The sequence below is a fragment of the Acartia tonsa genome, chromosome 13, assembly GCF_053477335.1.
Source record: "Acartia tonsa isolate MP-2025a chromosome 13, ASM5347733v1, whole genome shotgun sequence".
In the NCBI taxonomy this organism is placed as follows: domain Eukaryota; kingdom Metazoa; phylum Arthropoda; class Copepoda; order Calanoida; family Acartiidae; genus Acartia; species Acartia tonsa.
Window position 1 is genome coordinate 21,937,773 of NC_137272.1, and position 13,709 is coordinate 21,951,481.

The 13,709-nt window shown below is 32.2% G+C and overlaps 1 protein-coding gene across 3 annotated transcripts in view; it reads left to right on the forward strand.

The window, feature by feature from the left end:
* LOC145304022 (uncharacterized) overlaps positions 1-13,709 on the forward strand; it is a 528,912-nt gene that overhangs the window by 214,700 nt on the left and 300,503 nt on the right. The gene's annotated exons all lie outside the window — the stretch shown is intronic.

Sequence of the window (13,709 nt, forward strand, 5' to 3'; positions counted from 1 at the left end):
GCCCCTAGATGCTATTGGCGCATTCACTAGTTTATTCATAAAATATTGAGATAGAAAGATATCCAGAAGATAGAGACATTTATTATTATTCTGATGTCCAATCTGTTGACCTTTTCAAGCTTCCCTGCCACGCCTAGTCGCCAACTTACCACCTGCCAAAAAAGGACATCCACGGGCTAGGGATAAAAAATATTTGTAAATATAATAATTATTTGCTACTCCTTGTTTTTTGAAAAATCACTAAAAATTGTTATTTTTATATGCCTATCGACTACGTCCCTAGATATACTATATACTTGAGGTTGGGGGGGAGGGAGGGGGAAGGGAGGGGGAGAAGTAGACCCATACTTATTTTCAACTTAAGTTTCATATGAAAAAAAAATTGGGGGTCATTTTTCCAGGGGTGATTTTCTTGGTAGGGTGGTGGTACCCTCCACAAAATTAGTAAAAACCTTCCCTAGACCTATGAAGCGCTTCATTGTAAAGGAGAACCTTGTTGGTTCGGCGGTAAGCGAGAACTTTCTTTAACACACAGACAGACAGGCGGTCATTCTTTAACTTAAGACCCACCCTTGTGCCTGCATTGTAAAAAATGTATATGTAAGTACTAGTCAGACAGGCTTATTGAAAATAACTGTCAACAAAATATATATTATTTATATATGCATTTGGACTTTGAAAATTTTAATAAAGAAAACCTCTTTTACCACCAATTTTTAATAAAGTCAAAATAACTATACTATAATGTTAAGTAGTATGGTTAAAGTTTTCAATAATTACTGAACTGGTTGACTTCTCCTTAGGGGGTTCCTGGATGGTTTTAGGCTGTTTTATTTTTAGATTTCATTATTGGGATGGTTTTAGGCTGTTTTTCTGCCCATTCTATACCCCTTTGAATACAGATACCCTAGACACTAAGAGTGCAGCCTCTTTTATTTTTATAAGGTAAAAAAGTGCAAGCAGCAAATTGTTCTTCGGGTCTTTTATTCCTAAATCTTTCAAAATTCAAAGCATTTTCTATAGAGCTAGAGTTCCCCCACTCTTTGTGTTTATTCACTGTGTCAAAACAATTATCTTTTTTTCAAAGCTCCAAGATTAAACTTTATTTCCCATGTTGATGCTTGATTCTTTTTGGCAAATATAGGCCTTGTTAGCGATGCATGTAACAATCATTTTTTGTAACTCTGAATTATTTCTGTTCATTCAACTGTGTCAACAAAATCTTATTGAAAAATTCCAAGATTAAAATTTATTTTCAATGGTGATGCTTAATTCTTTTTGGCAAATATAGGCCTTGTTAGCGATGCATGTAACAATCATTTTTTGTGCTTTTGAACATTGCTTTGCAAGTGAAGGTGAGCTTGCTATGTCGCAGAATAAAATCTGCAGCTGAATAGCAGAGATAAAGCACTTTTCTTACCAATTTTTCTGCATATTTATAAAAAGTTTCATTTTAATTCTTCATTAGTTATAGCAGGGATGAACGGGACATTTTACAATAATGTTTTATTATTCGTTAGCTAAACAATTTTGGGGACTTCTATCGAATTTGGATTGATTAATTTATTAAGCTAAGTGTAAAAAAGTTTCAACCACCAAGTGAAGTCTTCAAAGGGGGTATTTTTTGTATTATCATTGTGTATGTACAATATCATAGTCTTTAGATCCCTTTTAATTTCTGATTTGGACATAAATGTATTAGGTTTTGAACAGAATTGTGCTGGATTAAGTTTAAATTTTAGTTGTAATATGTGAATACCATTGCTAAAGAAAAAAACGGTTGCATACATTGTAAAGGGTTATTTCTTAGTTAAATGATGACGGATAGGTTTGGTAATATGTATTATTAACAATCTTTTTTTATGGAGAAGCTACTCTGCAAGCAATGAGAGTCGGTTGGGATGTCTGTAACGCTCATTGTTTGCACTAAACCTACCCGTTTTACCCCTTATTTCTGTTGTTCACTTCCTCTTTTAACCTAACCTTTTTTTTGCGCATTTATTTCTCTCAAACAGTTTATAAATAACGTTTTTATTATTTTAAACCAAATATTCCATTCAAGTCAAATAATTATCTTCTTAAATTTTTAAGATCCATTGAAAAACAAAAGGTTACTGTCTATTCTAGTTGGTTACCAGGTCAAACTTACGGACGTCAGATAGACCATAAATATAGAGTAACTGCGCTATTGAAAAATGCAGAAATACTAAAATTTAACCTTCTAGTTATAGGGAATTGAAATGGGCATAATTCTATTATGCTTTAGGGATACAGGGACCGGACAATCAATGATTAATTAATATCTGCTCCAAGTCTCCTTTGATTAATTCTTTTTTTTTGTCTTATAGTTTGGTGGTGAAAGGGTTGAAGATTACTTTTTATCTGTCATTGTTATATCCTTCGTCCCTGATTACGCTTGCATTTTTGTCAAGGAGAGGGATAGAGCACCTGAAGTTTTGCTCAAATTGAACCTAGTAGTTTTATTGTCTACTAGCGACTGCGCCCTTAGCATCTAGGGGCTCTGTATTCAAAGGGACAAAAAGGGCTATAAATATAGCTTAAAACCATTTAAAGACTGAAAACAATATAGCCTAAACCATCACAGGACCTGTGTGAAGCTTTCCTAAAATAGATACCCCAATTGGTTCAGTCGTTGCTAAGATCTTAGGTTTCCTAACCTTAGTACTTTATACAATAGGATAGCATTTTGAAACAAAAAAATCATAGGTTTAATCTTTTTTGCAGCCAAAGCAAAACAGAATTGGAATTAAAAGATATTTTATTCACGTACCCGCGTACAACTGTTAAAACTAGGCAAGAAATATTTTTGACTGGCTGAAAAGTGTGTTGTAACACCATAACCTAAAAAAAACAACTGGAACCCGTATAGCATTATTTTTATAATATATGTTCAATATGATATGAAACAAATAAAATCAATGCACTTTAAAACTTTTATTCGAAATGTTTCTGTTAAAAGAGAAGATTTTTTTACATTTTGGGTCAGTTAATACGATCAGATGGGAGAGCTAGGATTTGTTCTATGCAAATAAAGAAAAGTATACAAACAATTTTATTAGGCAAAAAAAATTTAAATATCTTTTTGGAACCAATATTTCATTTAACAATAATGCAATGGAATATAACATTTTTTTTACCTGAAATTGTAGATAGATTTTGATTCCAGAAACGCGTTGGCAAAGTGTTAGTTATGAGGTGTACGTCATGTAGACTGACAGACCAACCACCATCAACATATGTAGGGTGGCTAGCTCTGCATGGCTATGAATGCAATAGTGATATTTTATTTTGAAAAGGACAATTTTGGTTTTATTAATCATAATATATTGATAATCTAAAAATATTTCTGCTTAAGGAAAACCTATCTTTTTATATTTAAAATCAAAAAAAGGTGTTCTAATCAATGAGTCATTTTAGCTTGATGGTCGGACATACTGACTTAAACTGACTAGTTATAGAGCAGCTTCGCAACAAAAAATGCATAAAAATGAATTTGCATTGATTGATAAATTTATCAATTTTGAAGGTTATAATATGAATTTAGGGCCATGCCCTTTTTTAGAAGCTAAGCTACTCTGTGATTCACTTTTTATGTTTGTCAGTTCTTCCGTAACACTGCAAGGGGAAATGTAATTTTCAAGGCGCTATTTAAGATGAACAGCTTAAATTTCAGTTACTGATGATCAGGATCCAGTATACTATTTTCTTGGTCATTCGGTCATGATTCCAAAGATGCTAATCATTTTTTTCGAAAGGTTTCGTGATTTTTATGATTTGTCTCTTATGATTTGTCTCTTCTTTGCAGCTGAATATCTGCTAAAAACTCATTTTGTTCGTAAATCTTTTAGGCTTTGCTACTTATGGATGTTGTCATCATTGTTTAAAAGTAAAGCATTTAAAAAAAAACCAGGCATTACTGTAAATGATGACGTACTTGTACACCGCGTCATACTATATAGAAAGGTTGAAATTTTATCTAGTTCAGTTATGTTAGGCGAGTTACATTAATAGTAAGAGTAAGGGAATGCCTTGACCCTTATGTTTATTGTTTATAGAGTAGATATGCTCATTATGACCATGGAAGTAGAATATATGTGGATATTATGACAGGAGAAAAATTATATGTGGACTGCTAACATGAAACTCGTTTATTGGTCAGTTCGTTCCACACAGTAGGATGGGGGATGGAGAAAAGGGGTTTAAAGGGATGAATCGTTTTTCAGCCCGCTGAAATTTTCACTTTATTAGAGAATATGAAAATCTGGCGCAAATCTAAGTATTAAAATATCCATTATTATGACAATGGCTCGAACCCCTTTGATTGAGTGATTACCATTGTGGTTAAATCAACTTCTATATAACAATGACAAGAGGGTGTGCATTTACTTCCCCAAAAATTTTCCCATAATAAAAACGCAGGGATCTTATTGAATAATTAATGTACATTCCCAATAAAGTATACAAAATAACCCTACTACAGATTAAAATTAGTGGTTGAAACGTTCAGACACTCAACTTAATAAACCAAGGAATGAACATAGTAAAAGTGTCTGACTCTGATTATGACGTAAAAAAATTAGTCAATGAGAGGCCAGTATACGCTGTAATTGACCAATGGTAAAATTTATAGTGGCCATTTTATAAAACTTTGGGCCGGGGAATAGTTAAATAAACAGCCCAATGTTCCCTCCCTCCCTGTGTAAACGAGACACCATAGTAAATAAAAAGGTAGAGGGTTTCCTCCGTTATTCTAATAAAACGCGATTATGATGATTTTATACTGTAATGGAGGTGCGGAAATTGATGCACACCATATTAAGAACTCTACAACAAAGAAACCATATGTTATTTAACTTCATATAACTCAACTCTATTTTTAGTTGCACGGCTTTTCTATAAATTAAATGGGTTTGTCGGCAGGGATCTTCAATGATAAGACAATGGACGATAATTTGATTTTTGATAATTAAATTAGCCTTCATTGAACTAAAATTATTGGTTGAAAAATTTGAAACAACAATTTTATTTTCAAGATTTTATAAAGTACCCAAAGTTTTAAAGTTAAAAATAAGAGAGGGTGTTTTTAATAAATCTTTGGGTCCTATGTCCCCTCCCTTTATAAGTAAAATAACAAAAAACAACAATTCTGTCTTTGAATGCTTTTAAATGTTAGTAGAAGAACGGTTTGTAGATTATTATTCTCACCTTCCTTTACTAAAATAGTGGATAATAGTCCCTTTCGTGACAACGCCCTTTAAGGGGCGATTCGTCGTATTTTAGAAATGGCTTTTTATAGGTTATTTTAGGTTAGGTTAGCTTATATTGGGTTAGGTGATTGCCCCACAGAGTTAGGCAATTGGCCCCTCAGGGTTAAAGTCCATCGCAGGGGCTAGAAATAGGATAAAAACTACTGTGAAAAATACGAAGAATCGCCCCTTAAGGTACGTTGCCACGAAAGGGACTATACCCAAATAGAATAATCCTTTTTAGTTTTTTTTTCTAAAATGTTGGGTGCAAACGTCCTTGTTGAATTATGAAATAATGATATGAAAGAAAGAGTAATTTAATCAGTGGACACAGGGATAGGACAATAGAAGTAAATCAATCCTTATTTTGGTGACAATTTGTAACACTACAACGTTAATAATTTATATTTAAGGGGGATGTTTTATTTGTCTTCTATTTAGTATAAATTACATATTAATAGGAAGAAAGTGGAAATTGGCAGAGAGAGAGGGAACAATGCGCTGTTTATTACACTAGTCCCCATAGTCATAAATTAACGTTTTCTTATTCATTGCTCAACAACTTAAGTTGCTCAATTTTAATTGGTTTATTAAGTTGCGTGTTAAAACATTTCAACTTTATTGTAATCTACAGAAGAGATAATTTTGTTTATAATAATTGGGTATGTAAATCAATTTAACGGCCATTGTCTTATCCCTTTAGATCCCTGGAAAATTGGAGTTTTAATTACACTGGTATCCAAAGATTTTGTAGATTAAAAAAAAACTTTGGGTACTTTTAATCCATTTTGATTGGTTGGCTCCGAACTAATAGTGTCCTAACTTGCGAATCAATTATTTTATTTCACATATAATTTTATCATCATTGGGGATGTATATCAATTTATCTAGCTTCAAAATTATAATATTTTTAACTTACTATTTCATACTGACAGACAGACGGACGAACTTATCTTAGTTATATAGTAGCTTGCGCTACTAAAAAAGGCACACGTCGCTTTTTATGTTGAAACTAATTGAAAAATCAGTAAAGTTCCAAAAACATTGGCTGTAGAGATATTTAGTACATTGTAAAGATCACTGAATAAGGCAAAAATGAGCAAAAAAAGCATCCATTTTTTTACAATTGTAACGTAAATTATCTTGTTTTGTCTTTTAAAGGGACAATCTAAATTGTTTTTTTTTCTTTTTCATATAAAAGAATTTTCTAAAAAAAGCTTTTTCATTATTTTTTTGGCCCTACGGATTTCTCAAATAATTGTCTCCAAAATATCTGGGTGTGTGTTTGTCACACTTTTAACAGTTTGACATGGTTCTCCTTTTCAGTGAAGCTTCTACTAATCCAGGGAAGTTATATAACCATATAACCTTTATAAGAAAATTTGAATGTGAAGATCCTACTTACTCCCCCCCCCCTTTTTAAGATATTTAGGGGCCTATCTGCCCTATAAAAAAAACTTCAGAATTTAAATTCAGAAAATTTTAATGAGACTTTCCCTTTAAAACTTTTGTCTTTACGACATCTTTATCTTGCAGGGCCGGGGTGGTAAACAAAAAATGTATTTATGTAAATCTTCAAAATAACAAGAATAATTTTGTCTATTAGCGCAGAAACAACCAGCTAGATATTCATGGATAAGACGATTAACGATAAATGAACATCCCCAGAATTACACTTTCTGGCGAATAAAATTATTGGTTGAAAAATTGAGACACAATCAAAATTTGATATAAGTACCCAAAGATTTTGAACCACTAAAAAGATAGTAGGATTATAAAACGTTGGGTATTACCTTTATTTAAAGTCTAATGACACCTCCCTTCTGGTATAATAACATACTAAAAAATACATTAAAAAATAATAGTAAAGTATTGTTTAGTAAGAATAGAGAAAATTTTAGGCAAATAAGAAGCACAGGGGTAAACTATCTCTGTACCTTTAAGAAGCTTCACTGTAAAGTAGAACCATATCAGTTCAGTGGTTAGCGAGATTATTTGCATCAGACACAAATAAACACAATCCTATTCCTTTTACTAGCGGCTGCGCCCTCTAGGGTCTCTATATTCTAAGGAATATGGAAGGGCAGAAAATATCCTAAAAGCATAACTAGACTTATTTATAAAAATGAAACTAGCCTAAACCTACCTCATGACCTACTATAAGAAGCTTCATTGTAAAGGAGGACCACTGTATCGGTTCAGAGGTTAGGGAAATCCTTTGCTACAGACAGAAAAAGCTTACTAATTTATATAATAAGAGGATATGATGAAAACCTATCCAAATAATGTTAAAATCATTGTTAATGTTAAATTTTCAAAAATTTGTAAATAATATTTGTGTAAAAATTATCTAACTTTCATAATAAGTTATTGAACTTAACATTAATGCACAGGGATGATGAAAAATTTAAATAAAAAATAAGATTTTTGTAATCTAATATTTTTTTCTTCTGAATTATCGAATGATGCAATGAAGTTAATATTGCTTATAGGCTGGTTTTTTTTAGGGAAAGTTTTATGTTTGACAATACACAAAAAGAGGCTTATTCTATTATCGATAATTGAAATTTATCTTAACAAAAACCGGTTGGGTGTAAAAAAAAATTTACTTTACATGATATTTAGTAAATTTAATTGCCTTAATAAAAATAATTCAGAGTCACCTTAATATAACAACTCCTTCACTTAGTGCCCATCAAAACCTCGGAGATGGCAAATACTGTCCAAAAACGGCACTGTTAATGGGGGGGGGGGGGCAAATAGAAGTAAAATTAATTCTAAACTCTGGGTACTATCTTTACTATTATTTAGAATAATGGAATGCGTTATCCTCTTTTTTTTCAATTTTGAAAATTTGAGTACTCCCCCCCCCCCCCTCCCGACAACGACGAACAACTATTTTAGGTTAGGTTAGGTTTTAGGCTAGGTAGCCGATCGCTGCGGCTAGGCAGGCAAGGGGACCGAGCGCTGCGGCTAGGCAGGCTAGGTAGCCGAGCGCTGCGGCCAGAGTTCATAGATCGCTGTCGGGGGGTACTCAAATTTTCAAAATTGAAAAAATAAATTTCTAAGAGGATAATACCTAATGGGAATATGGATAAAGTTAAATTTATCTTACAATAATTATCCCATCTCTAGTCTACTGCACAAGCATTGAAGCAATGCATGTTTTCATGGATGGTAATTTCCAGGGATAAACTGATAGGATAATGGTTGATTAAAGGTGTGTAGATTAGATCAATCAAAATTACCCTCTCCAATCTTTGTTGTTTTTGGAGATAATATAATTATTCTAATTAAAATGGGTAAAGTAATAGTTATTTCTCGTATCGTATTATAAACGGCTTTCCGCGGATATAGAATGTACAATTATAAGATTAAAACTAGTTTTTTTAGCCCCGTGGTGCCGAAGGCACCAGCTAAAAAAACTAGTTTTAACTTTATTATTGTACATTTCTATATTCGTAGAAAACTGGATATAATACGATGCTAGACATAGTTTTTTCGTATGGATGAGAACCGGTTCCTATCCACCGGATTCGAATGAATACGAGAATAGTTATTTCTCGTATCGTATTATAAACGGCTTTCCGCGGATATAGAATGTACAATTATAAGATTAAAACTAGTTTTTTTAGCCCCGTGGTGCCGAAGGCACCGGCTAAAAAAACTAGTTTCAATCTTATGATTGTACATTTCTATATTCGTAGAAAACTGGATATAATACGATGCTAGACATAGTTTTTTCGTATTTATGAGAACCGGTTCCTATCCACCGGATTCAAATGAATACGAGAAAACTTATTAAACTTATTCAAAAAAGATTTTCAGATATTTTTATTCAGATATGTAGGGGGCAACAAATTTTGATTATAATTGATTTTATGCTTAACCTTTTGTTAATTGTTCAGAAAGTTAAAAAGTTGAATAAACAGATTACTTTTTGATTATTTGGAATATTGGGATAGATCAATTTAACTTAAAACAATTTTGATTTTTAATCTGAAAATACAAAATGAGTTATTTTCTGTTTACCTGTCCAGCAGCTGCATTTTAGACAATTAAATTAAATCTGTCTGTCTCAATTTTGTGGATAAAATGTTAGAAATGACTTCTAAATTAACTGAAATGCGAAATCATGTTAAGACAAGGACAATTTTGTCTTTAACAGAGCAGCAAAAACAATACTAAAAAACCTAAATTATAATGTATTTATATGTGCAATTGGCAGTGATTTTAAGATATTGGACAATAGACGATAAATTTATATATACCCATTGATGATAAGCAGGGCTACCCTGTGAAGATTTATTGGTTGAAAAGTTTGAACACTATAAGTGTGGAACCAACCAATCAAAATGTAATAAAAGTACCCAATGTTTTTTAGCCAAGGAAAAAAACAACGTAATTAATAAACAATGGCCCTCTATCCATTTGTTTGTTCTACTTTTGTTTTATTTATTAAATTGTCTAAACTCAAATCCAGGGCTTTGGAGAAGTTACGCTACAAAAAAAGTTTGAAATCATTCTAAGCTTTCTCAAATTAATGTTGACAGGAGGAAAAGGGGAGAACAATAAATTAATCTACAACCCTTTTATCCCACAAATATTATAAGCTACCAAAGTAAAAAATCACTTTTAGAAAGGGTTAAATATTTTTTCTTGTCCATTATTCTATCCATCCCTGTATTTTTTAATTTGAATGGGGCATTAAAATTAAAAGCATGTTAGGGGTACGAATTAAATACATTTTAAATGTTAATCAAGGCTTTGGTGGCTTAAAAAATGATTTAAATCTTTTAAAAATTAATGAAGAGTAACTAATTAACGTAATTACGTCTATTAAAGGGAAAAAAATATAAAAAAAATAATTTTTTCGTTTTTTTCAGCATGTCATTTACAATATATATTGTCCTAATATTGATTATAAATCATACTGGTACCCAAAGTTTTACCTTGAGTGTCCAAACTTTTCCACCAAATATCTTAATTAAGAGAAGGGATAATTTTGATTAAAGTAATTCGGTGTGTACCAATGTGCATCAAATTATTGTCCATTGTCTTATATCTTAAGAAACCCTGGTTATCTACAGATGCCATATACCCGCCCTGCCCTAATCTTCATGGATCTTGAGGGATAAGACAATGGGCGATAAAGTAATGTACCAATGATGATATACAAAATTTCCCCTTCTGTAGATTACAATTAATGGTTGAAACTTTTGGACCCTCAAATTTTTTAACCAACCAATAGAGATTCAATAAAAGTCCCCAAATTTGTTAAGCCAAGGAATCAAAAACGTTATTTTAAACAGCCCAATGTCCCTCACACCCTTCCTTATCATTCTCTCAGGCAGACATTTAGTGTTAAACATTTGGGTTAGACATCTAAAACAGATATAAAAACAAACAAGGATGACAACATCCATAAATAGCGCTGCTATAACACAGTTCTAGCAATTGCACTCTTAGAATTTAGGGGTTGTGGCAGAAAAAAAGAAAAATAGCCTGAAACCATCCCTGGACCTAAAATGCTTCCCTTTATCCTAATATATAAAGTAGTAAGTTTTTTTTGTCTGTAGCGAAGGATCTCTCAAACCGCTGAACCGATATGGTCCTCCTTTACAGCGAAGCTACTTATAGGTTTCAGGATGGTTTTAGGCTATTCTTTTATAAAAAGTCTGTACAAGTATGGTTTAAGGCTATTTTTCTGCCCTTCCATATTCCCTCGAATATATAGCCCCTAGATGCTAGGGGCGTAGCCGCTAGTAGATATAGTAAAGTAGATGATCTTTTTAAAGAATTAATGGACATCTATATGTATATTTAATGGTAGCTGGGGAAAAAAACCTTTTGGCCAAATGGACAAACGGACAGTAGTAATTAATGTTAAAATAGATGAACTTTGCATGATCATAACCATCTTCAAAACACATATATCTTAAATAACATCCGAGAAAATGAAGTTCTTCAAAGTTCCTTTCTGTCTGACAGGCGGAATTGTAGACAGACGAAAAAAATGTTTAATTATAGAGTAGCTTCGCTTCGCATACTATGTTTTGTTTCTAAAATAGATTAAATGTTTTTAACAAAGATTTCTTATCGTCTTTAGTTTCAAATATACAGGTGCGCGCACTTTTTAAATTCAGAGAAGGGGTAGGGAGGGGGGTGCAAAGGTTAAAATACTCCTTCTGTAGATTAAAATTATTGGCAGAAAAGTTTGTACATAACTAGTTTGGAACCAACTAATTCAATACCTAAGTACCTAAAATTTTAAATTCAACATATATTTAACATTTCAATGTCCTCTTCATCTCTAGGTTAACGAAAATTTTTACAATATTTTATCAATTTTAGACATAACCCTATGTATAAAAAATTAGAGGGGTAAACACTGAAATGTTTTAAATGTGACCACGTAGGCCATAGATTTTTGCACGCCTCTGTCTACAATACATACATGAATGTCGGTCTGTCTGACTGTCTATCCGTCCGTCTCAAATTTTATTCAAAACTCAATATATAATACAACTTATTAGTTCAAAATACTTGTAAAATGAAAATGTAATTGGACGTTATGAATTTTTTTTCACATTCAATGAAGAGTTTACCACATATAACAATGTGGTTTTTTAATATGCTATTTTCTACAATGGATGAATACTAATAGGTATTTCATTTTCCAATAACACATGAAATTTGTTAAAGACTGGAATAAAAATAAGCAATGTAGGTGTAGCGAGTAATATATTGAAGACAGACGGACTAATTAAGTTAGAGTAAATGCGCATTGGTCAGGAGGATCTTCTTTAAAAATCTAGCTCTTGTATGGAAGCCGAGCAAATTACATTTTTGACACATAAAACTGGCATAACTGGCATCTATCTAAAATAGCAGCGAAGATAATAACAATCGAACTTTTACACGAAATGTATCTTGTATTTTAAAGGTGTTTGGTGGTATCTATTTCCTTTAGATAGATCCAAAAATTTCAGGAAAGTTTGGTATTATTCCAGCTAAGGTTTAGGATTTTTTAAAAAGGTGTATCGTCTTCCACCTCTTTAAATATCAGCCCCCAAGAAAATAATTTATCTCTAAAAGTTTTTGTCTTGGAGGAATCCCAACACCCACCGGATTTGCGTGTGGTAGGTGGATGTAGAGGGGTGTCAACACCCTACTAAAAATCAAAATATGGAAGGCCTGCTTTCCCATTATTTACTCCCAAATGGTTTCACAAACTTATGGTGAATCACTGCATACGCCAGAAGCTAGTAAAAATGGCTGACTCAGATTATGACGTCAAAAAAACCAATGAGTGGCCAGTATACACTGTAATTGACCAATGGTGAAATTTATAGTGGCCTCTTATTGGTTAATGTTTTTTGACGTCATAATCTGAGTCAGCCACTTTTACTAGCTTCCATACGCTTATGTTCTCAAACATCTCTTAGATCAAAGCTATATAAGCTACTTTGATCAAAACCTATTAATCGGATATTCGTGGTTTTTATTAATTTTAAAGCATATTATGAGATCAAGAACTATTTGTTTAATAAGGAAATCTAAATCCTTATGATAAAGTAACACAATGTTTGTCTGTCTGTTTGTACCGAAGTGCTTCTAGAGGCCTCAAGGAGGCGTAGCCGCTAGTGTTAGATAAAATAATTAACAATTTAACACTTAAATCTTGTTATTGCTATTTTGTCTTTAGAACTATTTGTTTCTAAGAGGAAATAGAAAAAGAACACTTATTTTTGTTAGTAAGAGTAAAATTTAATATAGTTTTCTAATTTCTTCCATTTCTATAGCCCTTCCACTTTTTAATTCATACTATTCTTTTTAATATTATACCTCAGTAATTTTGAATAAAATTAATAAAAAATCATGTCCATATATAAATACAATTCTATATAAGCCCTTTGTATGTCTTGCTATAGAATAAATTTATTGAATTATATCACTGAAAAGCTCAAGGATAAAGGCATAAGACATATACAATAAATAATCTAGTGCGAAGTGTTGGGAGGAGGGGGTAGATCTTGAAAGTGATGGCTAGGACAATTGCATTCGAGATAAATCAATACCCTTCCTCCCCCCCCCCCAAAAAAAATATAGAGTTGCTATATGTTTAAGCGGGGAAAAGATTTTTTTTGTTTATATAGTCCAATCCCTGTATCAATTAAATGTGTAAAATGATTCTTTTTGTTGCTTATAATTGGGAGTTAGAGTGGGGGACCCTCACTAAGATTACATATCCCTCTATTACTGACAGACTGACTGACCATGCAGTCATAAAAATAGCTCATATTACATAACTAACTGCTTTTCTCTGTCTTCGGAGTTGCGAAACTTTTCTTTAATTTCAGGAAGAATGTCTTAAAAGTGTTTCAAATTGGACTGAAATTTTGTTTTGTTTGTTAATGGCTTTTTTAAATTTATAATGCA